Source organism: Mastomys coucha, unplaced genomic scaffold, assembly GCF_008632895.1.
Source record: "Mastomys coucha isolate ucsf_1 unplaced genomic scaffold, UCSF_Mcou_1 pScaffold6, whole genome shotgun sequence".
Classification (NCBI taxonomy): Eukaryota; Metazoa; Chordata; class Mammalia; order Rodentia; family Muridae; genus Mastomys; species Mastomys coucha.
The window spans coordinates 81,383,594-81,407,496 of record NW_022196912.1 but is presented as its reverse complement, the minus strand read 5'-3'; the positions used below and the strand labels follow the sequence as shown (position 1 = coordinate 81,407,496).

Sequence of the window (23,903 nt, the reverse complement as noted above, 5' to 3'; positions counted from 1 at the left end):
AAATTTTTATATGGTCTACCTTCCACCATTCTCACTCCTGCCAGCAGCTCTTTATTTTATTTTCTGAAACTGAGTTTGCCCAAGGGTTTCCAACATGGCCACTATAGCCTTAAGGCCATACCCTAAACATAGGCTAATCTTAAACATAGCTTCCTTTTTTGTTCTTATTGAATACATGTGTTTCTCTAGAAATTCTTTTCAGCATTTATGTCAAATCAGTTTATAAAGTATATTCATCCACAGTTTTCCCTTATAAAATTTCTCAGAAGTTTAACTGAATGCTCGTATGTTTTATTATGAGTACCCACTTAATACTGTGTCAGCTCCAGAAAGCCAAGTGGAGCACACCTTTTTTTTTTCTTTTGCTTATCATATATTCCAATATTTTTTGAGCAAATCTCTGTCAATGACTGCTTTTGCCACTTAAGGATCTTTCAGAAACCAATTCCAAGGATTTTTCTCTGAAATCCATTCCCTTCAGTCATGTTGTTTCTTGTAATTACATTCATCATACTTTCAATTACAAGATTTAAGACATCAGTATGTATCAACAGCGTTTTATGAGCCTTCCTGATGATATGGGATATTATCTGTTTCCTCTTATGCTTCATGTTATTCTAACTTAACTATGAACATTCTAAAAGGTTTATGTTAATTTTGTCATGTTCCAATCCACCTACTATATTAACTTTATCTTAGTGGATAATTTACAAATTAACCTTATTCTCCTGGTTTCCACATCTTAAAACACAGGCATGGGGTTAATGTGGAATCCCCAAATTGAGAATCGTAATAAGTAATTAGCTTCCTCTTCATATTTAAGAAATGAAGTTTTACAATCAATGTTGTTTTTAACAGATTACTTAAATAGTGTTAGAGCTCTTTCAGATTCCATCACTAGAAATAAATTGAAATCCAGAAATACAAGTTTTTATCCAACAGCTTGATGTGTTTGCAACCTGTATGTGCATACTCACAAGCAATAAGCACATGTACAAAAACATGTTTTCCAGGTTCATAAGAATATCTTCATCTGAATCATTAGGAAATGTAATTACAAGTAGGTCTATCCTAATAGAACACGAAATAAAATCTTCACATAATTAAAAAAAAAGTAAAATATTCCTCTTGAACTCTGAAATTCTCCTGCGCACTGTCTTGTTAACATGTCCAACATTGCTCCAGCTCCTACTTTCCAGTGAATGAAGTTCAACTGTGAGTAAACCCATTGAGTCATCATGGCCTCCTTTTCCTTCATGTCTTCAGTGTGATCACCACAGTCTTTCATTTCAGATGTCTTTAACTTTCTAAATCCATTCTGCCTACAAAGAAATCCAGACTTTGTAGCAACATGTTAACTTGTGTCTCTGACTTTATGTCCCACTCACAAACCGACCATCATAATCCCATTAAATTGGCCTTCCTGAATAGAGCCCCACTCTCTTACCAGAACAATAGTATGACACCTCAAGGCTACCGGTTCCCTCTCAGGGATCCTCACTGTCTACCTATTGCATATTGACTATAGTACAAATGCCTACATGTATAGCCACACTTCAAAAAATATTTATAACTTAGTATACTACAAAATAGTGTGCTTTTACAGAAAAGAATACTATCTCTAGAATGGATTCACTTTTTCTAAACTCTTTGAATTGGACTTACATGATGTCTTCAAGCTTATGATATCTTCTAGCTTATGTTCCTGGGTCAGAGGGAGATCTATTTAATCTCAAACACTTATGTTGAATGCTGGCTTTTTACCTGCTAATTTTGTTAAAATCCACAGTACCTTTTAGTATCTCTTCTACAAAATAAATATTTTGCTTTATAATATGACTGATTGGTACTTTCCTAATTTCTTAATAAAGACTGTAAGCTCCATATGAGCAGGCGTTATCTTCTATTTCATGTTCCCTGCAGTGACAGCGTCAGGGATTAGTATATACTAGGTGCTCAACTAATATTTGTTAAATTAAACTAAATATGTAGGAAACCAAACTAATGAAAATGTGTATATACATATATTTAAAAATTCAAGAAATAAGAAAAATTTGTATATCAGAATGTACAGAATAAAGAATTTATTGCTCCTGCTGTATCATTTGTTTTATTACATTTACTATCACTCACATTTATATAATTCAATTTTTATAAGCTTTTTAATAAAATATTAATATAATGTTGCAAGTCCTGTATAATTAGAAAATCAATCCTCATTCTATGAATCAGTTAATTTGAACAGAGATGTTATTATTGACCTACATAAGTCAAGGCAACTATTAACAGATCTAGAACTCAAGCCAGAGGATTTTAATGTCTCTCTCTCACTATAATAACACCCTCATCTTTTCATGCTATTATTTATTTACAGATATAAAGTGTATCACTACACTAGCAGAGTTTGAGAGTTCAAGTCATTTAACAAGGCATATTTGTTCTATAAAACATAATGCTGTATATTATGAAAGATGAGAAAACTGAGTAGAGACAAACTGGCAAAGAATGAATGCTCTTATGAGAGCTTATCAGGTATATAATTGTGTATGTTTGATCCCCTATATACACAATGTGCACATAAGTAAGCACAACTGATTTGTATTTATATGCATGTATTGTTCAGCATCTGAAAATTGCAGTCAAGATTTATTTCAATTTTCTTAGGATTTTAAGATAAAAATTTATTTCCTTAGAGACTGACTTAATCTCCTGGCAAGGAATCAAATACGTATGCCACAGAGTCATTCAATAAATAAAATCAGGAAACATTTCCTTTCAACAAATTGAATCACATTCATGTTGTTTTGAGGAAACTTGTATCATCAGCATAAATGAGGTTCATACAAGGAGTGTCTGTCCAGTGATTTCAGTGTTGGCTGTTGTGGTCAGCAGTCTGAGTATGGATAGCGCTAACTGGGATACCATGTGCCCCCCAGCATTGGACTATAAAGTTACATTAGGTATTGGGCAAAGAAGACTTGGTGCTAACACTTTGTCATTGTCACCCATCCTTAGCAATGAACACAAGTTGAAGGAAACAACTGGAGATGTCATAGTGCTAACATAAAGTGCCTAGTAACAAAAATTTTTAAAAGGTGAGTTTATGACACACTCTCACTGACAACCTGGTGTGACTAATTGGTTTAAGCAAAAGATCCTGATCTTGTTAAAGAAATGACATGACACAGTGGTAAGAAATATCTAATTCTGTGATTTCTCTTCCAAAAAGAGTTAAACCAATTTGTTGAGTACTGTGTCTGATTCAATTAGGTTATTCTATTCTAAAAAGAAATTTCTGGAGTGTTAATTCAATGTTGAAATTAAGGAGAGAGAAATTTTATCAAGTCAGAATTTCAGGGGGGTTAAGACAATGCTAATTTGCATAATGAGTAGCCTCTAGAGAATGCCATATCTGTCCTCAAGTGACTTCACAACATTGCTGCTTCCCCACCGTACCTTTAAATACATTTTTTCTATACTTTTAATATAAAGAAAATATTGTTATTTTCTACCAATCGAAGCTCAATGTCCTGTTTGAAGTGCCATACACTCTATGAGTGGAAACCACTGACTGATAACTATGTGGTAACAAACAAAATATTTCAAATTTTAAAATTACATTTAATAATATTATTTGGTAGGTTGGGTTTATTTTCTATAATTATAAAAGTTGGATGAGTCTTTACTGTTGAGAGATTGCTATGACACAGGATAAATTTCTGGCATAACCTGAGCCTTACCAGTCAATCACACTAAGCTTTACTCTTCTGCTTCTGTTTCCTCTTCCCCCCTGAATTCATTCTTCCAAGCATTCATTCATTCACAAGAAGTACATAGCATTCCGGTAAGAGTGAGGGCTGCTGCTTAATCTAGAAATCCAATATGGATGAGATTTATGATTTTGTCATAAATTCATCAATTTGTGTCTTAATTCCATCAATTTGTGTCATCAATTCCATCAAAAGCTTTTGCTTTTCCCATGTTCATGGTGAAAAATAAACAGCAATAACTCTTTAATAAAACATATATGTTTACATTTGCCATGGCAAGCTTGAGTTTTCACTGCCTAGCTCACAAATATGCTCAACTCACCGGGTCTCTCTGAAGATTGATTCCCCTTCTGTGGTGTATAACAAGATGTAAGAGGACTTCACTGGAAATAAAGGACTCCATTTCCTCACACCATTTCTACTAGTTCATCAGCCCAAAAGTTCTTTATACAGCTAAACTGATAGTATCTGAAATATGGAGATCACAAGTGGAAAAGACTCCAGCTCTGGAGAAAGAATGCTGTGAGGCAATGCTGTGAGCTTTTCCTAGAGCTGTGAGGCTCTATAGGAAAGTCAGTTGTTCCAAAAGCACACATTTCTTTCTGATCAGATATTTTTCAAAATGAGAAGCACAAGTTGCAAAGTAAATGCATTAAAAAAATTTGAAGCTATAACTAAAGTAAATTATCTTTTTTGTGAGGTTAGCTCTGATCTGAACCTTAAATTTAATTTTTTAAAAGATAGCCTTACTGTGAGCCTAATGGAACCTGTGATCCTATGCACTTAATTGAGAAAGGAGCAATATTTAAAGAATCCATGATTAGATAGGTCCATTTTTAAAGGCAACATTACAACCCTGATTCTCTTTACCTTTAGGTAAACTGAAACATACCTCATTAGGCTCTGCAAAGAAAACCTTCCAGAACTGGCTTACGAGTACAAAAGAAGAATACATAGAAATTAAATCTTTGCATTCAAAGAACCATCTCAATTTGGCTACAACTGTATTCTGTTTTCAATCTATAAAGTATAGTAGAATTGCTAAAGATTCATTAATTTTGTGAATATTAGCTTTCATGATGACATAGATCATTCCTCATGTTCGAATGATTACTATAATCATACTATAAGGAGTCTAATCAATATATTGGTGAAATATTTTAAAATATGATACAAGCATGTATAATTTACCTACTCATCATGAACAAGGAAGTGATTATGATGAGACAAGCTTTCAAACCTTTAATTGATTTGTATTTATTCACATATGTATGTATATAAGCCATTGTGTCCAGATGGAGGGCAGAAGACACCTTGAGGAATTGGTTCACTGTACCATGTTCCAGGAACTGAACTCAGGTGGATAAGCTTGGTGACAAGTGGCTTCACCCACTTAGCCATCTGGCCAACCACAGCAAGGTTCTAAGAATTCTGTGTTCATTCTGTGTTTAAGAATGCAGGGCCAGGCTGGTGAGATGGCTCAATGGGTAAGAGCACTAACTGCTCTTCCAAAGGTTGTGAGTTCAAATCCCAGTAACCACATGGTGGCTCACAACCATCTGTAATGAAATCTGATGCCCTCTTCTGGTGGTCTGAGACAGCTACAGTTCACTCATTTATAATAATAAATAAATCTTTAAAAAAAAAAAAAGAATGCTGGGCTAATAAGTGGGAGAGGGTGGGGTGGCAAGCATGGGGAGGGGGAAGGCAACAGGGGTTTGTTCTTGTTGTTTTTGTTTGTTTATTTGTTTGGTTTTTGGTGGGGATACTGGGAAAGGAGAAATCATATGACATGTAAATAAAGAAAATATCTAATAAAGAATGCAATAGTGTAAATAGATAAGAATATTTTTGTGATAAGATTTTTCTAAATGAAGTACAAATGCTACCACCAACAAAATTGTATATATTTTTCTTTTTTAAAAATTTATTCTTTAATCTATTTTTTTACAGTTCAGACTTTTCTCCCCACTCCCTATCCACCCTCTGACTGTTCCACATTCCACACCTCCTTCCCCTATCTCCAAGATGATGCCCCCACCCCTACCACCACCCCAACAAATCTCCCCACTCCCTGTGGCCCCAAGTCTCTCAAGGGTTAGGTGCCTCTTCTCTGATTGAGTCCAGATCCAGCAGTCCTCTGCTATATATGTGTTGGGGGCCTCATATCGGCTCATGTATGCTGCCTGGTTGGTGTCTCAGTGACTGGGAGATCCCAGGAACTAGGTTAGTTGAGACTGCTGGTCTTCCTACAGGGTTGCCCTCCTCCTCCGTTTCTTCCAGCTTTTCCTTAATTCAGCCACAGGGGTCAGCAGCTTCTGTCCATTTGTAGGGTGTAAATATCTGCATCTGACTTTCAGCTGCTTGTTGGGCAGTCATGATAGGCCTCTGTTTGTAAGCGCAGTAATAGTGTCAGGCCTTGGAGTCTCCCCCTGATCTGTATACCAATTTGGGCCTGTCACTGGACTTCCTCTCCCTCGGGCTCTTCTCCATTTTTGTCCCTGCAGTTCTTTAAAACAGGAACAATTCTGGGTCAGAGTTTTTGACTATGGGATAGCAACCCTACCCCTCCACTTGATGCCCTGTCTTTCTACTGGAGGTGAGCTCTACAAGTTCCCTCTCCCCACTGTAGAGCATTTCATCTAAGGTCCATCCCTGTGAGTCCTGAGTCTCTCACCTCCCAGGTCTCGGGTACATTCTAGAGGGTTCCCCCACCTCCTACCTCCTGAGATTGCCTGTTTAGATTCATTCTGCTGGCCCCCAGAGCTTCAGCCTTGTTCCACCCTCCCTCAATATCTAATCATATTCCTTTCTTCCCCTCCCTGTTGCCTTTCCCACCCAGATCTCCCCCTTTCTTTGATTGCTTTTTTTTCCCCTCCCTTCCAAGTGGGATTGAGGCATCCTCACTTGGGCCCTTCAGCTTGTTAGCCTTCTTGAGTTCTGTGGATTGTACTCTGGTAATTCTGTACTTGTTTGGTTAATATCCACTTATTAGTGAGTACATATCATGCATGTCCTTTTGTGTTTAAGTTAACTCACACAGGATATTTTCCAGTTCCATTCATTTGCCTGCAAAACTCAGGATGTCCTCATTCTTAATATCTGAGTAGTATTCCATTGTGTAAATGAACCACATTTTCTGTGTCCATTCTTCTGTTGTGGGGCATCTGGGTTGTTTCCAGCTTCTGGTTATCACAAACAACCCAATCAAAAGTGGGGTATAGAACTAAACAGAGAATTCACACCAGAAGAATCTTGAATGGCTAAGAAGCACTTAAAGAAAAGTTCAAGTCCTTAGTCATCAGAGAAATGCAAATCAAAACTATCCTGAGATTCCACCTTACACCAGTCAGAATGGCTAAGATCAAAATCTCAGGTGACAACACCTGTAGGAAAGGATGTGGAGAAAGACGAACACTCCTACATTGCTGGAGGGATTGAAACTGGTAAAAACCACTCCAGAAATCGATCTGGAGGTTCCTCAGAGTATTGGAAATAGATATACCTGAAGACCGAGCTATACCACTCTTGGGCATATACCCAAAAGATGCCTCACCATTTCATTGGGGCACGTGTTCCACTATGTTCATAGCAAAATTGTATAGTTTAAATCCTAGCAAGTGACACAGAGTGGGGGAAAGTTGACAAAGCTAGTAGGAGAAGTGTACTGGAATTAGAGTAGATTGTAGGGTCACTTGCCATTGTCATGTTTGAAACTACTTTAGGAAATAGATAAGTTATATTCTGTTTGGTAAAACACAGAGAAATAAGCATTCATTCTTTACTGAAACCTGATGGGTATTACTTAAATTTTCATGTTTCCTCTTTTTCCTCTAATGAGTAGGATGTCACAACAGAAGTTAAAAACTGAAGCAAAGAATTATAAATATCTAGAATGTACTGCATGTAAAATCATGTTGAAATGATGAAGGAAATCTTGGGCTAATTTTAATAAAAACATTTCAAATGTGCAATTCTTCATTGGTAAATCAATGTGAGCTGATGTCATTCCCATCTATATTCTGCAGTACACCATGGCCTTTTAAGAAAATTTTATTCCACTTATTTATTTTATTTATTTGTGTGTATGCAAATGTGTAAGCCACAGCACATGCAGAAGACAAACTGCAGAAGTCAGTCCTCTCCTTTTTCCATGTGGCTGCAGGGAGTGCACACAGGTTCTCTGTGTTGGTGGCAGGAGCTGTTTTCTGCTGAGCCATCTCACTGACCTATGCAATACAATTTCTTAAAAGACAAATAAAAATGAATATACTTCAATAAGCTTTTTCTCCAAAAATAAGTAATTCAGTAAAAAAAAGAAAGAACAAGATCAATTACGAGTAGTTAAGTATTGAGTTTAATATTGATTACCTTGTATTCACAGTGTTTGGAATTTGAAAGTTGTGAATTGGTTTACTAAGGATTTCTTCTCTTAACTACACATCACTTACTTCTCCAAAACAGTTGCTTACTGTGTCACTATTGTAACCTAAGTTCTCCTATTTGCAAATTTGTTGTCTCTCTCTAAGGGAATAAAGGAAAAACATTATGAAAAAAGTCATAATTTTAGTTCATTTGACTTTTCCATATACATAATCTTCCTTTAATTTTTAGCTTTTCCTTCAGTCTGCATTCCCAAATGAGACATTCAAGGGGCTGCAGAGAGCTCCGCAGTGAAGAACTCATTCTGCTCTTGCAGAGGTCCAGAATTCATTTCCAGGCATCCACACCATTCAACCCACAACCGCCTGTGACTTCAGCTTCAGGGGATTTGATGCCCTCTTCTGGTCTCCACGGATACCTGTACATCTATAGCATATACACATGTGGCACACACAGAGACCTACAACATACACAGAGATCCACATCTATACACAGACACTGAGGCCTCCATAAATATAGGCTCACTACAGAAGAACAGTAGGTCAAACACACAAGTCTGGTTTAAAGAGTCGGAAGAAATTTTTGTGACAGAATCAGATTGCTTTAATAAAACCAAGCAGAACCAGACAGAGATGGCAGAAAACAACATTCAGAAACTAGTGGTAACAACCAAAAGAGATACAGTTGTAGGGCAAATAGGGATTTTAAGTTTGTACTTAGATAAGAAGAAACTGTTTTTTCCAGACTATAGCAAGAAATTGACACATGAACACAAAAGCAGCATTTCAAGCTGCAAAGCTGACTCAGGATTGTATACATTGTACTTAATGACATTATAATGGATTGATACCTTGTACCTCTAAGGACAACAATAACTTCAGAGTGATTCTAGACCTCAACTTAAACCCAGATCTTACATCAATCACCCTTAAAATTGCCGAGGCCACTATATTCTTGCTAATTCATTAAAAGTGGAAGAGCAAGAAATCAGTATGTCTAAAAATATATGCCAAATTCTGTTGCATTTTCAGTGTTGGGATGTAGAGAGTAAATGCTGTCTCAGTGATACTTACCAATACTGTGGAAAGTGCAGCTTATCCAAGAAACTCTCCTCTGTGATCAGTCAGTACATCAGCAAGATTGACACACGACACAATGGTTGACTTAATGAGTCATAAGTCAAATATATTAGTTAAAACTACTTATTTAGTATCCATATCTGCCTTTGATAAGCAAAAGCACGACACAGAAAATTGTACTGTGATTATTACTTCAATTTTTGAGAGTAGGTAGTTGAAAATCTGATATCCCAGAGTCTATAGAAAGATTCAACATGAGCATATCAATTATCACTATGAAAGTGGAATCTATTAGCAATTGGGAAGATTATTCCATTTATTTGACTATTTTCTCATAAAAGTACTGGATTCTAATTAGCAAGCAAAGGTACTATATGTTTAAGGTGCATGATACAAGGTTTTCACATATGCACATGTATGAATATCATCATTAAACCTATAAAGGTATTTATTAAATTAATCATAGCATTATCATATTTATGTAGTAGAATTTAACATCCAGTTTCTTGATAATTTTAAAACTACAGCTGTTGTTAAGGAATACATGACTAGCTCGCCAAACCCTGACAACACTTTACAGCAGAAACTTACGAATGGCATGTTCATTTTTACAAGTGCTTTATAAATTCTTTTCCTATTCTGTGAGGCTTTAAAAATGGCATCCCATTAAATCTGAGAAAAAGAAAGTATGACATGAAACAAAGTATGTGTGTGGATTCTCCCATTGTTTGGAAGAATCAACTTTGCATTTTAAGAAGCAAAATCTTTGGCAGTATCTTCTGAAATAGCCATCATTTAACAGCAGATGTCAGAGAGGTTTATTATAAATTGAAAAAAAAAGCCTATATAATACTAATGGCTAACCATGTAATTCTTTGGGCACAAATTCTTCCTTTCTAATCATTACTGTTAAAATCTGAAAGCAAATGCACCACCATCACTGGCAATTACAAGTGCCAAGTTATTAAGTGCATTAAGGATTTTAGACTACTGCAGTCCCACTTAGTGCATGAGGGGAGCAATTTACTAAATGGACTCAAGTGGCCTGTAAGATCTAATGCACCCCGCAAAGGTGTGCACTCAATCATTTTATTACCATTTGGATCATCTGGATATTCATGAAGAAGAAAATAATGAAAGCAAAGAAATTGTCATCAAGAAAAGAGAAAAATGTGTTATAGCATAAGTAATCTAGGAATTATAATTTTTGAGCAGTCAGAAGTTTTTTAATGCTTTTTATAATTAGAATATTAAGTTTATTAAATATAATGTCAAAATTGTAGTTGGCAAATTTAATCTTCTTTTAGTACTTAAGATCTGAAGTAAGAAATATTCTGAAATCTCCATGCAAATAAACACCATTATGTTAAAAAGTTTTCAATGTAAAAATAGTAAAAAAATGAAATATTCAGTATTATTCCATTAACAAGGATGAAATATATTGCCCCTTATAGTCTGAATTTTAATTTTACAAGGATTTGCAGAGCACAGGGTACAGTAACAGTATATATAATGAATGAAGAATTTTGACTATTGATTTTTTAAGTTAATACTTCAAAATACTTTAAAGATGATAACACATATAATCTCCCCCATTTTTTATAAAAGCAAATTTACTCTAAAAATTATTGTTCTGCATCTTAGGGAAATGGTAATTTGATATTTTGATGGGGAAATGATAAACAAGCTGCCTCACCTGATCCTATGTCCGGAATCTCCTTACATCTGCCTAAAATTGGTAAGTGGTAAAGAATACTTTATGATTTTTATTGTTGTTGTTGCTGCACTGTGTTTAACCAGGGCCATCTACATGGAGAGCAGCATGGAGTCTAGTGGGCCTGTCAGGTGATATAAAACTGAAGACAATGATTTCTCCTTCCCAAGGATTCATCAAATTCTTCTTTTTTCTCTTTGAGACTTTATTTATTTATTTATTTATTTATTTATTTTTATTAGATAATTTCTTTAGTTACATGTCAAATAATATCTCCTCTCCCGGTTTCCTCTCTGATAAAAAAAGAAAGAAAACTAAAGGAAACCAAACCAAACAAAACAATAACAAAACCCTGTTCTCCCTGTTCACCAACCCACCCTCTCTCCCACTTCTTGGCCCTGGCATTCCCCTACACTGAGGCAGAGAACCTTCACAGGACCAAGGGCCTCTCTTCCCGTGGATGACCGATTAGGCTACCCTCTGCTATACATATGCTGCTGGAACCATTAGACCCACCATGTGCACTCTTTGGTTGGTGGTTTAGTCCCTGGGAGCTCTGAAGGTACTAGTTAGTTCATATTGTTGTTCCTCCTATGGGGCTGTAAACCCTTAATAGCAAATAGCTCACCAGAAAGAAACATGGTCCCTTAATCCATTTCCCTATCTATGACTGACTGTCCACAAATTGAGTCTGGTATAGACCAAGTGCAGATAGCCAAAGCTGATGAGGTCATGACTGTAATGTCTGCATCCTACCCATAACATGGTAATTCACATCCTTTCTACATATCATCTATTCTTAGATTCTTTTCACTTACACTTTGAATATTCCCCAAGCCCTGAAGAACCAACAGAAAGGTCCTAGTTAGGGCTCAGAACTCAGTTGTTAACTTATCCTCAGCACCTTGTAGAACCATTAATCTCTGTGTTCATCATAGTTCACTGCAAAATAAGATTCCTCTGATCAAGGCTGAGAGTAGCATTTGTCTATGGACATAAACAAAATATTTAGAAGGTAGTTTAATATCCTACCTATACCAAAAACATCAATATTAAGTTTGCCTCCTAAGGCTTAAGATCACCTCAGCCATGAGGTTTTACCAGGGTTACAGTATTAGTCATGTAACATCTCAAAAGAGAGTGGACCTCAGATCCTATATAATCATCTCACAATTGCATCTCCAGGTACATATTGGTTGCACCATCAGTACCACACAGGTTTCAAAGCTGGATTAGGTTATTGAGGACTTTTCTCCATCAACAGCTCACATAGCACTTTCCATCACTATGAGTGATAGTCAGCAAGCAAGAAGCCTCCATAGTTCAAACCGTACTTTATTTTGAAATATAGTCACAAGTTTCATGAATTCTTATTCATAACTAGCTCTTGTCCTTCAAAATAATAGTGATCCTGACTCTTCCTTTTACACACACAAAAACAAACCAGTTAGCTCTTTGATTCTCCAGCCATTTCTGGCTAGTCACAGGTTCTAGGCTTTTATTACCAAACCTGAAATTGTTAGGGACCACATTGGTTAATATAATGCCCATGTCCAAACTATAATATGATCTTGGAAAATAGAAGTCACCATCTGAAGACACACCACATAAGGCCAACCCCAACAGTCATCTGAAGGCCAATACATATATATACATATACATATACACATATATATACATATACATATGTATATACATATACATATACATATATATATACATATGTATATATATATGTATACATATATATATGTATATATATATATGTATATGTATATACATATGTATTTGTGTATATATATGTGTATATATACATGTATGTATATATGTACATACATACATGTATATATACATATATATATGGTTTAGTACATATATATATACATAGTTTAGTTTGCCAAAAATAATATATTACATTATAATTATACAATGTGGAATTATACAGCTGAGGCCCTGCTGCCCCATGGCCTGATGGGATTGCATGAGGAGCACAGCTGAATGAGCAACAGTACAAGCTGAACCCTGGAGACTTGGCCACCGTCAGCATTTTCTTTGGTGCTTTGTGGTTGTTCTCTATCTTTGGCAATTCCCTGGTATGTCTGGTCATCCACCGGAGCCGTAGGATTCAGTCTACCACCAACTACTTTGTGGTGTCCATAGCGTGTGCTGACCTTCTCATCAGCGTGGCCAGCACGCCATTTGTTTTGCTGCAGTTCACCACGGGAGATGGACCCTCGGTAGCGCCGTGTGCAGGGTGGTCTGCTACTTCCAGTATCTCACCCCAGGCGTTCAGATCTACGTGCTCCTCTCCATCTGCGTAGACCGATTCTACACCATCGTCTACCCACTGAGCTTCAAGGTGTCCAGAGAAAAGGCCAAGAAAATGATTGCAGCCTCCTGGATCTTGGATGCAGCCTTTGTGATGCCTGTCTTCTTTTTCTATGGCTCTAACTGGGATTGTCATTGTAACTACTTCCTCCCTCCCTCCTGGGAGGGAACTGCCTATACTGTCATCCACTTCTTGGTGGCCTTTGTGATCCCCTCCATCCTCATAATCCTGTTTTACCAGAGGTCATAAAGTATATCTGGAGAATAGGCACTGACGGGCGGACCCTGAGGAAGACTATGAACATTGTCCCCAGGACAAAGGTGAAAACGGTCAAGATGTTTCTCCTCTTGAACCTGATGTTCCTGTTCTCCTGGCTGCCTTTCCATGTGGCTCAGCTCTGGCATCCCCATGAAGAAGACTACAAGAAGAGCTCCCTTGTCTTCACTGCGGTTATGTGGGTATCTTTCAGCTCCTCTGACTCGAAACCCACTCTGCACTCTATTTATAATGCCAATTTTTGGAGAGGAATGAAAGAGACTTTCTGCATGTCCTCAATGAAATGCTACCGCAGCAATGCCTGCACCATCGCGACCAGTTCAAGAATGGCCAAAAGAAACTATGTGGGCATTTTGGAAATCCCTCCCGTGAACAGAACGATAACCAAAGACTCCATCTATGACTCATTTGACCGTGAGGCCAGGGAGAAGAAGCTTGCCTGGCCCATCAATTCAAACCCACCAAACACTTTTGTCTGATTTCTAAGAACTCTTTCACTGTTACATGCCAGAGATAAAAAAGCTTTCACTGTAAAGAGAGAATTGATCTACTTAGTTTTCACTAAACTTCCGTTTTGTAAAACATAAAAAGAAAAAACATATAATATTGGATAATTATAATATTAGATCAATATAATATGTAGCATATGTAATATCACACATAATAACATATAATATAGAATTATTATAATATATGATATTGGATCATTTCTATAGGTATACTTTTACAATCATTTTTAATAAAATTGTCCTACTAATATCTTCAAGCATGTCTTTAATTTCAGACATTATAGTTTCACCCAGAGAATTTCATTTGTGTCCTCTAGTCATGTTAACATCTTCAGTCCAGATCTAGTTTCCTAAGTACTGGGAACACAGTAACAGAATTTTCTCAGATGTCTTTGTTAATTTGTCATTCCTGGGTTGATTATATTTATTTGACCTTTTACTTTATTTTTAGATATCAACACCCAAACTATTGATTTTCAAACATTATTTTCCAAATGGCACAACAATTTCATATAAGTTAAATAAATAAAAACCAAATAACTCATATACCTATTAAAAATACCAAAAATATTTTTGTGAACATGAAAATTCTTATATTAAAATATCATGTATGTATGTTTTTATACAAATGTATCAACACATAGGACAAATTATACTGTCTTATGACATTGTCTGGCATCAACAGGAGGAAGAAGCCCTTGGCCCTGTGAAGGGTCAATTTACAGTATAGAGAAATGCCAGGGTGGTGAGGTGGGAGTGTGTGGTTAGGAGGGGGAACATTCTCATAGAATCAGGGGGAGGGGGAAGGGAGAGGGGCATTCAGGAGGGGAGACTGGGAAAGGGGGTATCATTTGAAATACATAAAATATCCAATAAAAAACCTTTTCTAATTCTGTGATAAACCACTATATGAAAGGTAACTTATAGAAGGAAGGGTTTATTTGATACTTAGAGTTTCAGAGGGACAGGAGTTCACCACCATCATGGCAGGAAGCATAACAACAGGAAGATGGGAATGGGCAGAGAGCATACTTGTAATGCTTTGGAAACCTCAAATCCACCCCCAGAGTACACTGCCTCTAACAAAGCCACACCTTCTAATCCTTCCCAAGTAGTTCTACCACATATTCAAATATATGTGCCTGTAGTGGCCATTTTCATTCAAATCACCATAGTTATATTCTTTGGAATTGTTATAACCAAGTATTTAATATTCATTAAATCTATTCAATCAAAGAAAATTTTGATATTGTATATTCTAAAAGGAAAAGTAAATAGTATATTTTGTAGTTTTTTTATATTTTATAGGTACAAAACCAGTATTATACACAGATCCACCATTAAAAAGGAAAATACAAGAATATAAAGGTGTTCTATATCTGTAGTGCAAGACACCTCTCAAGTCTCTCTACCTAAAATAGAAAATTCAATTCTAACCTTTGTTCATTCAAAGGCAACTGAAGTTGTTTTCCAGTCTTCCAACTGCCTACAACTCTGAGTTGCTTTCCTGGATATTTTTTGTGAACGATTTAATTTTGAAAAATATTGGCTGCTGTGGAAATGAATCAGTAACGTTACGCACGTTTTATTTAGCTGATTTCTACATGTCCTTTAGTAAACCTCTGGTAAATTCTCTTACTTTTAATACAAAAGGAAATACCTTCAAAATAAGAGCACAGTGACTTCTAAGAAGATGAATGGGGCGGAAGATCACTATCCCTCTCTAGCTGGAAACCAATTCCAAAAGTAGATGTGGTTAGGCGGTCCATCCTGTCTGTATTACTCACACACAGGCGTCCCATAATAGTGAGAAATCAGGTAGCATGCATCACATCAGGATCATCCCACTTCAATTGTCATTACCACACAGCAGGGTACAGGGAGCCCAGCCCAAAGCAATGCATCAGGTCTAGCCATGTCATGACCAATGATGAAAGCATATCTTTTTCCTCTTACCAGTAAACCAAATCTAATGATGGAAACACTTTTTTTTTTTTGAAAGTAGGGATTAAGTAGAATAAAATAATATTTTATTTATTATGATTTGTATTCATTTTTAAAAACATTAATTAGTGTATCTATGAATGCATACACATGTGTTGGGGTATGGGCAAGTAAGTACACCTGTGCATGTGTGTAGTGACCAGAAGAAGGGATCTGGTGTCCTCCTCCAACTCTTTCCACCTACAGGAGCAAGAATCTTTCTTGATTGATTGATTCAACTATCGATTGATTCTTGATCAGGTCTTTCTATGAATGTAAAGTCCACATTTACTCAGCGAGACTAAAAGCCAGTGAGCCTCAGTGATTCTCATGCCTCTGTCCCACTTATAGTTGAGGTTGCAGGCTTGCAGTTTTTCTCAGCTTATTAGATAGGAGTTGGAGTCTGGAATTTGGTCTTGGAAAATGTTTAGCAAGTGGTTTTAGCCACTGATATTATATATATATGTATATATATATATATATACATATATATGTATATAAATAAATATAATATAATATATATACATATATACATATGAATATGTATATGAATATATATGAATATATGTATATATGTATATATATTAATGAGTTTATCAGAGAACTAAGAAAATAAATCACTTTTATTATGGCAACAAATACTCTTTCAATAAAAATGAATAAATAAATTATAATCCCCTAATATAATTTTAACAGTATTTTTTATAATGTGTGTATGTGTGTGTGTGTGTGTGTGTATGTAGAAAAATGTGACAAAGAGCAAATACACACCTGTACACTATAAAAAGAGTAAAAACAGGGTTTATGATCATTTTTGCATTTGTTATGAGACATTTTAAAGGTAGAGGAAAGTTACCACTTTTATTCCTGGTAAAGTTTGATGCAGAAGTGTCTTAGTTTGGGTTTTATTTGCTATGAAGAGTTAATGTGACCACGGCAACTCTTATAAAAACAAACACTTAATTGGGGCTGGCTTACAGTTTCAGCCATTATCATTATGGTGGGAAGCACTGCAGCATGCAAGCAGACATGGTGCTGGAGGAGCCTAGAGTTCTACATCTTGATTTGAAGGAGACTGTTACTTTACTGGGTGTAGCGTGAGCCTAGGAGACCTCAAAGCTTGCACCGACAGTGACACACTTCCTCCAACAAGGCTACACCTACTTCAACAGGGCCACACCTCCTAGTAGTGCCACTCCCAATGGCAAAGCATTCAAACACACGTCTATTGGTGCCATTCCCATGTGTCAGGAGTGTATTAGAGTGTAGAAAAGGGAACCTCTTTCTTATACTTCTTTTGGTACTATTTTTCCAAATGTCTTGCTATGTAGCCTCAATTCAGTCATTCTTCTTTTACCTCACTCTTTATAGTTCAGAGACACACATGTGTCACCAGTGCCTGCTACAACTTTGGGGAGAAAACCACCTCAGGGTCAAAAAGTTGATAATGGTGGAAGAACTAATTAAGTGTGCATCAGGAGATGAAAGGGAAACTCGGGACACTTTCAGAAACACCTTGAGCTGAGCCTGTAATTCCCCCCTTGAATGTCTTCTGTTGAGAAAACAGCAAAGATATTTTTGTGAGAAACTTGGACATATACATAAAGTAGAAAACCAAAATGCAAAGTAGGGTAAGTGTGTTGAAATTTGGATAGATTTGAGAATTGCATACCATTGGTAGGTTTTAGCAAACTGCCAGGAAATCAGCAACCTCAAGAATGGTTAAGATCAAATGGTTGTTATGCCTCCATAATGTTTCCAGTGCAGATACATTTTTGAGAGTTGGAAGAACATTAAGAGAGTGGAAATAAATTTTTGAATTCTAAACATTCAGAAAGGCAGATGGTGATATCTGTGAGTAATTTTCCAAATTAAATTAAATAGTATCTTATAAACTCAGGGTGACTCTTTAAAGGCAACATGCTACAGTAATAGCAGGCTGCATTGGCAAGAAGGATGTTCAGCAGAAAAGAGACCCAGAAGGAAGATTCTCCACTCCTTACTCGGCTCTTCTTTTCTCCTCTTTGTCCACCATGACAAGTCACAGAAACTAGAATTACTCTTCCCCAAGGTAGGTGTTAGACTCTAGAACTCACTTCCTGTATAAATAGATACAAAATTCTAGAAACCTTCCTCTAAGTCTCCCTGCTTTTGAATAAGATCTGGGCGCAAAAGACTTCTCATTGGACTCTCCTTCAAAGTTTTGTATGTAGAAGGAACAAACAACAGAAAAGCATCGTGCCTGGTCAATCCGGACTCCCTTCACAGCCAAGAATTAGATGACATCTCTTTATTTAGGCCTGTGACTGCAATTCATTCTTCGCCACACTTAAACCTAAAATCAGAAAGCATTGATGGGATAATTTTTGCACTTTGAAAAGCTTTGGGCAGCATGTTAAAATTTGGAAAAGATAGAGTGAGAATGCTTTCATCTTAATAGTTTTTGTAGAGTTCATCTCAACTCTAGCCAGGACCCCTGGGAGTGTTTATAAAACTTCTCCTTTCCTATATTATTGAAGTAGATGTAAGTTTTCAATATTTAATTGTTCCTTTCCTGGAAATGTTTATATGTGACTCTCATTTAGACATTCAGAATAAGATAATTCGTATATATCTCAATGCTTTAGTTACTGTTTGTTTATAGTAATTGAACTGAACGTGTTTGTCTACAATCAAAGGGATCAGCAAAATAGGATTGATAGTAGAAGCTTCTTTAAGCAAAAAAAAAAAAAAAAAAATTCAGTTTTCAAAGTTTTCTTTAATGTCCAAATATTCTATTTGAATCAGTGGATACATGTCAGTGTTTGCTGAGCTGTTCACAGAGTCCCTGTGCTCCTGATTGCTTCTCTCAATTGCTGGTTAAATTGACATAAAATAGTCAGAAAAGTTAAAGAATAAACAGATAAACTGTCAAAACGTTTTCTAAAACAAGATACCATTAGAATTTAATTTTAATATACACTTGATGCTGGCTTGGGAATGAATTCAACACTTGTTCTACACGTGGATCTCTGGATTTGGAAGAAAACATGTATGTATGACACTGACAACGATCTCTTTCCAAATTCTTAGAAGCTTCCACACATAGGCTGTGTGGTGATCCAAGAACTAAAGACACTGGATTTCTTAAAACTTCTCAAATTACACCTTTCTCTTTTTCTTTCACTAGACTTTTTCTGTCTAGTCCTTGCACGGTTCCAGAGACTTGAGCTGACTGGTGGGATCAAGTGGAATGAAGACAAGAAAAGCACATGGACACATAAACACAGAGAAGGAGTGATGGGGAAGACCAGGCTTTCTGCCAAGATGCTTAGCACTCTTGAGGCTCAGCATGCTTATTATATATAGCTCAACAAGGGAGGTAGAGTTCCCATGTATAGATAGATAACAAGGTGGGATTTATGGTGTAAAGCTGGGTCACACGGGCAGGTTTAGCTCATTTCAGTGGGAACAGTCTGTAGCTGAACAATCTTCAAGCTCTAACTTCTTGAAAGGAGAAAACAATATTGGATGATTTCTGCACACACTCTCAACATCTGTACACCGACCACAGAAAGGCTCTGCCATCCTCTAAACCTCACTCCAGGGGGAAACTTTTGCTGTTTTCCCGTAGGTCTGAGGCTCTTATCCTTACCAAGACCAGCTCATGTCAAAAACACACATTTACTCAGTACTTCACACACTCCTCCACTCTCCACATTTATGTTCAACTATCAGGGTGACAGACAGGACTGATACTGCAAGGTTCCCCAATAGGTATGGTGTGTAGTCAAATCCTAGAGAACTGTTCAATTGATTCTCCCCCTCCCCTCTCTGCATTCACTTAGACTTAATATTGTCTTAATATTGTCATTACTATCAATAAAGCCTTTAAGTAGTCAGTTTACAGAATAAATAACTCTTTTCTTTATGCGAATTATCAGTACATCAGCAAAAGGGAGCCTTTTAGCTACTTAGTGAATCATAAATGTGAAGCTCATGAATGATTTTAAAATATGGCATTTAGGGTGAAAAGATAGGTGTTTCAAATTAAAAACAACATTTGCTAACAAAGACAAGTCTGTGAAATTTTCTTAAGAATCTTACATTCAGTCTAGTCAACTAAAAACAGGTGCAATGGCGTCCATTTCTGTGCAGTTATCTTGATGAGTAATATTTTTAAAAAAAAAAGTACCATGTTTGGTACTGACAGAAAATATTTATCACTCCACATCGTTCCTAGTGGAGAAAGAGTTAATTGCAAATACTACCAGCAGAGATTCTGAGAAGAGGGTCACCACCCCTTTGGACTCTTTCATAGGGGCCCCCTAAGACCATCAGAAAACAGATATTTGCATTACTACTCACAACAGTAGCAAAATTACAGTTATTATATAGCAACAAAGTTAATTTTATGGTTGAGGGTCACCACAACATGAGGAACTGTATTAAAGGGTCACAGCATTAGAAAGGTTGAGAACCACTTAAAAGAGAAAATAATTTGTGAATTTCAGTGAAAATTTTTACAGTAATTTTAATATGGAGGGAGGAAATACAACAGAGCTTGAAAATTTTTTCAGTTCTTAAAATGACCATGAAAATTCATGAATGATAGAAAAGAGAAAAAGATTTGCATATTGTCTATTGAGATGCAAATAAAATATCAATAATGAATCTAAAAAAGCAGCATGTTAGATTTTACTGTGAAAAATTTTAGAATAATCAATGTCAGAAATAAATTAGAGAGTTGAAGCTGCATAAAATCTGATTTATGAAACGTAGCACACTTTAAAATATGTGGAAAGCAGCAGCAAGTAGAGCAAACTACGATTTGGCAAACTGAAAGCAAACTAGACAAAGACTGGTAATGCAGGTGGTAAATAAGGAAGATGTTTTAAAATAGCTACACAAACAGAAAAAGAGTGCTGACTCCGGCAATAATGTCTGAACAATAGTAACCAGGACAGGAGTAAGCCAACAGCCTGGAATAAAATTAATTACAAAGAAACAACAGAGTCCTTGCTAAGTAACTAATTATATACTAGCCACCTTGAATTTCTCTGAGGATGGCTTCCTCTTTCACAATCACCAACTTGTTAAAATGAGGAACAGAAACCACATGACTCTGATTATTGCCTCAAAACCATGGAATCTAAATCTTGTCTTTGGAACTTGATAGAGATGTGCCTTTCTAAAATGCCTCTGCCATCATATCCAGCTGGACACTTCTGGTGGAAGAACAAAGGCACCACTACCTTCTTTCTTGAGAGTTAATCTAAGCAGATTTTGCCAATCACCTGGGCAGAAAAAGAACCCTCAGTTTTATAAACTTTAAGAAACAGTGTAAAATCTACCTGGCCATGTATGAGGATTGGTGTCTTCGTTAGGGTTTCATTGCTATGAAGAACACCATGACTAAGGCAACTCATAATAGTTAGTTGGGGCTGGCTTACAGTTTTAGAGGTTCAGTCCATTATCATCATGGCAGGAAACATGGCTTTGTGCAACAGATATTGTGCTGGAGGAGCTGAGAGTTCTACATCTTGATCCAAGGCAGCTAGGGTGAGACTCTCTTCTACATTGGATGGAGGTTGAGCATAGGAGCCTCAAAGCCCACCCCTAGAGTTATAAACTTTCTCCAACAAGGCCCTAGCTGCTCCAACAAGGCTATACCTCCTAATAGTGCCACTCCCTTGGCCAAGCATATTCAAACCTGCACAATTGGAAAGCCAAAAACTACACAACACTATAAAGTGTGGCAGGAGAGCACAGTTCTAATGTTGGCCTGCATTCCCCAAACCAGGGGAGACCTGAACAGATTCATATGGCAGTGGCAAGTTGGGGATAGAACATTCCTGCACATGTTGATTTTAAGATACACATGCCTGAGCATGCTCACTTTAGGTCATAATTCAAGATAAATTTTGGAAGAAAAAAAAAGAGCACCTTTATGTTTGTAGGAATGATTTCAAAAGGTGTTGGTGACTTCGATTCCCTGGGTTCATTCAGCTTACAATTACAGACACTCAAAAGAATAAGAAATTTGCTGGTCACTTCTGGCTTATGTCTCAGTCACCAAGTAACAAGGTGGCCATGAGAAAGTCAAATGGAAGGCTGGGGCTGGAGAGGTGACTCCTGGTTAAGGTCTCCTACTGCTCTTGCAGAGGACCGAGGCTTGGTTTCCACTACCCAATTCCTGGCCTGTAACTCCAGTTCCAGGATATCTGATACACGCTTCAGGCCTCTGTGAGCACTGCACACATGTGAAGCAGCTAAACGAGCTGAGGAAGAGCTATACAGAGCTTCCAGTTAATTTACTGCTTTCTTCCTAGCAACCTGAGCTGGCTTTCAACTCGGTGTAATCAGAACGTTTAGTGACCAAAGTAAAACACACAGTTGAAAAAGAGTTACAACAAGCAGTGACTAATTCTGGCAATTGACCGCTCCCATATTGTGACTGTTCTCCTCTTCAATGGTTCTTTTGTGTCATGCCCACTCTCATCTCTTGAAAGTGCTGATTTTTGCTTGGTAAATTGTCCAAATTGCAAATTCTATAATTGCAATGTGTTCATCTGAGTTTTTTTTTTTTTCCCATAGAGCTCACAGGGAACAGGAATCTGAGAAAAAAGTCAGAACAAAATTTTGGTAACATTTTTCTGTGTTTCTTCTTGAGTGTGATTAGGTTGACTTAGGTTTAGGTTTATGTGTGAGATATCCTCTCTGTTCACAGTCTCTCAGCTGTATATTATTCTAAACCTAGTTTTGCACTCTGCCTTGTTATTTTGGGAACATATGCCTTGTGTACATCTGTTTCATGCTGTATCAAATAACCTAACTCAAGTGCCCTTTTTCCAGCGGATAAGGGGTCTATGTCTTAGTTAGGGTTTCTATTTCTATGAAGAGACACTGTGGCCATGGCCACTCTTATAAAGGAAAGCGTTTAATTGGTACTAGCTTACAGTTTCAGAGGCTTAGTCCATTATCATCATGGCAGCCAACGTGACAGTATGCAGGCAGACAGGGTGCTGGAAAAGGAGCTGAGCATTCTACTTCTTGATCCACAGTCAGCAGGAGACTGTCTTGAAAGCCCACCCCCAAAGTGACACACTTCCTTCAATAAGGTCACACCCACTTCAACAAGGCCACACCTCCTAAAAGGATCACTCCCTCTGAGACAAGCATCCAGACACATGGGTCAGTGGGGGCCATTGCTACTCAAATCACCACAGCAGGCTCATACAATGATTTATGGGTGTCCCTTATGCATCATTTATATTAGCTTAAAGAAGTAAGACTAGACATCAGGTGGTGCACTCTTCTGTAATGAGGCATATTTTTACATTAAATTATTAACACTGTGTCTAGATGAGTAGTTCTTTATTTTCATTTCTAACCGCTTTTTCTAGAATATCACAAGAATGAAATGCATATTATATCTGAGAGGTACTTATAGTTTTACTTTGAACAAAATAAACAAATAAACAAAAAGCAAAAGAGAGAATGAAAATTGGTGCTCACAAACCAAGGCCCTCTGAAATGAGACAGCACCTGATTGGTGAAGCTTAGAGAAATTGTTCCCTGCTGACCAATGTAATTCTAGAATTGGGTCACGTTTGTGCTCTAATTACATCTATAGTCTAGGATATGTTATTTCTTTTCAGTCTGCAAGCACTGATACAAGATTATCCATATACAAGGATATGCTTCTAGAATGTATCCTGCGAACTCACAAGTTCCCTACAAAGGCAGACATCATGAAAAGTAATTTCACCCATTCCTGTGTGTTAGAAACTTCTCTGCAGTAAAGAATCCCAACTTCGGTTAAATATATTAGTTTAAATCTGCTCTGAGTAAAAACAATGAAAGTATTTAATGAAAATG

The 23,903-nt window shown here is 36.8% G+C and overlaps 1 pseudogene; it reads left to right on the top strand.

Moving 5' to 3' along the window:
• Window positions 1-12,875: 12,875 nt before the first annotated feature.
• On the top strand, window positions 12,876-14,030 carry LOC116081045 (annotated as a pseudogene).
• Window positions 14,031-23,903: the final 9,873 nt, after the last annotated feature.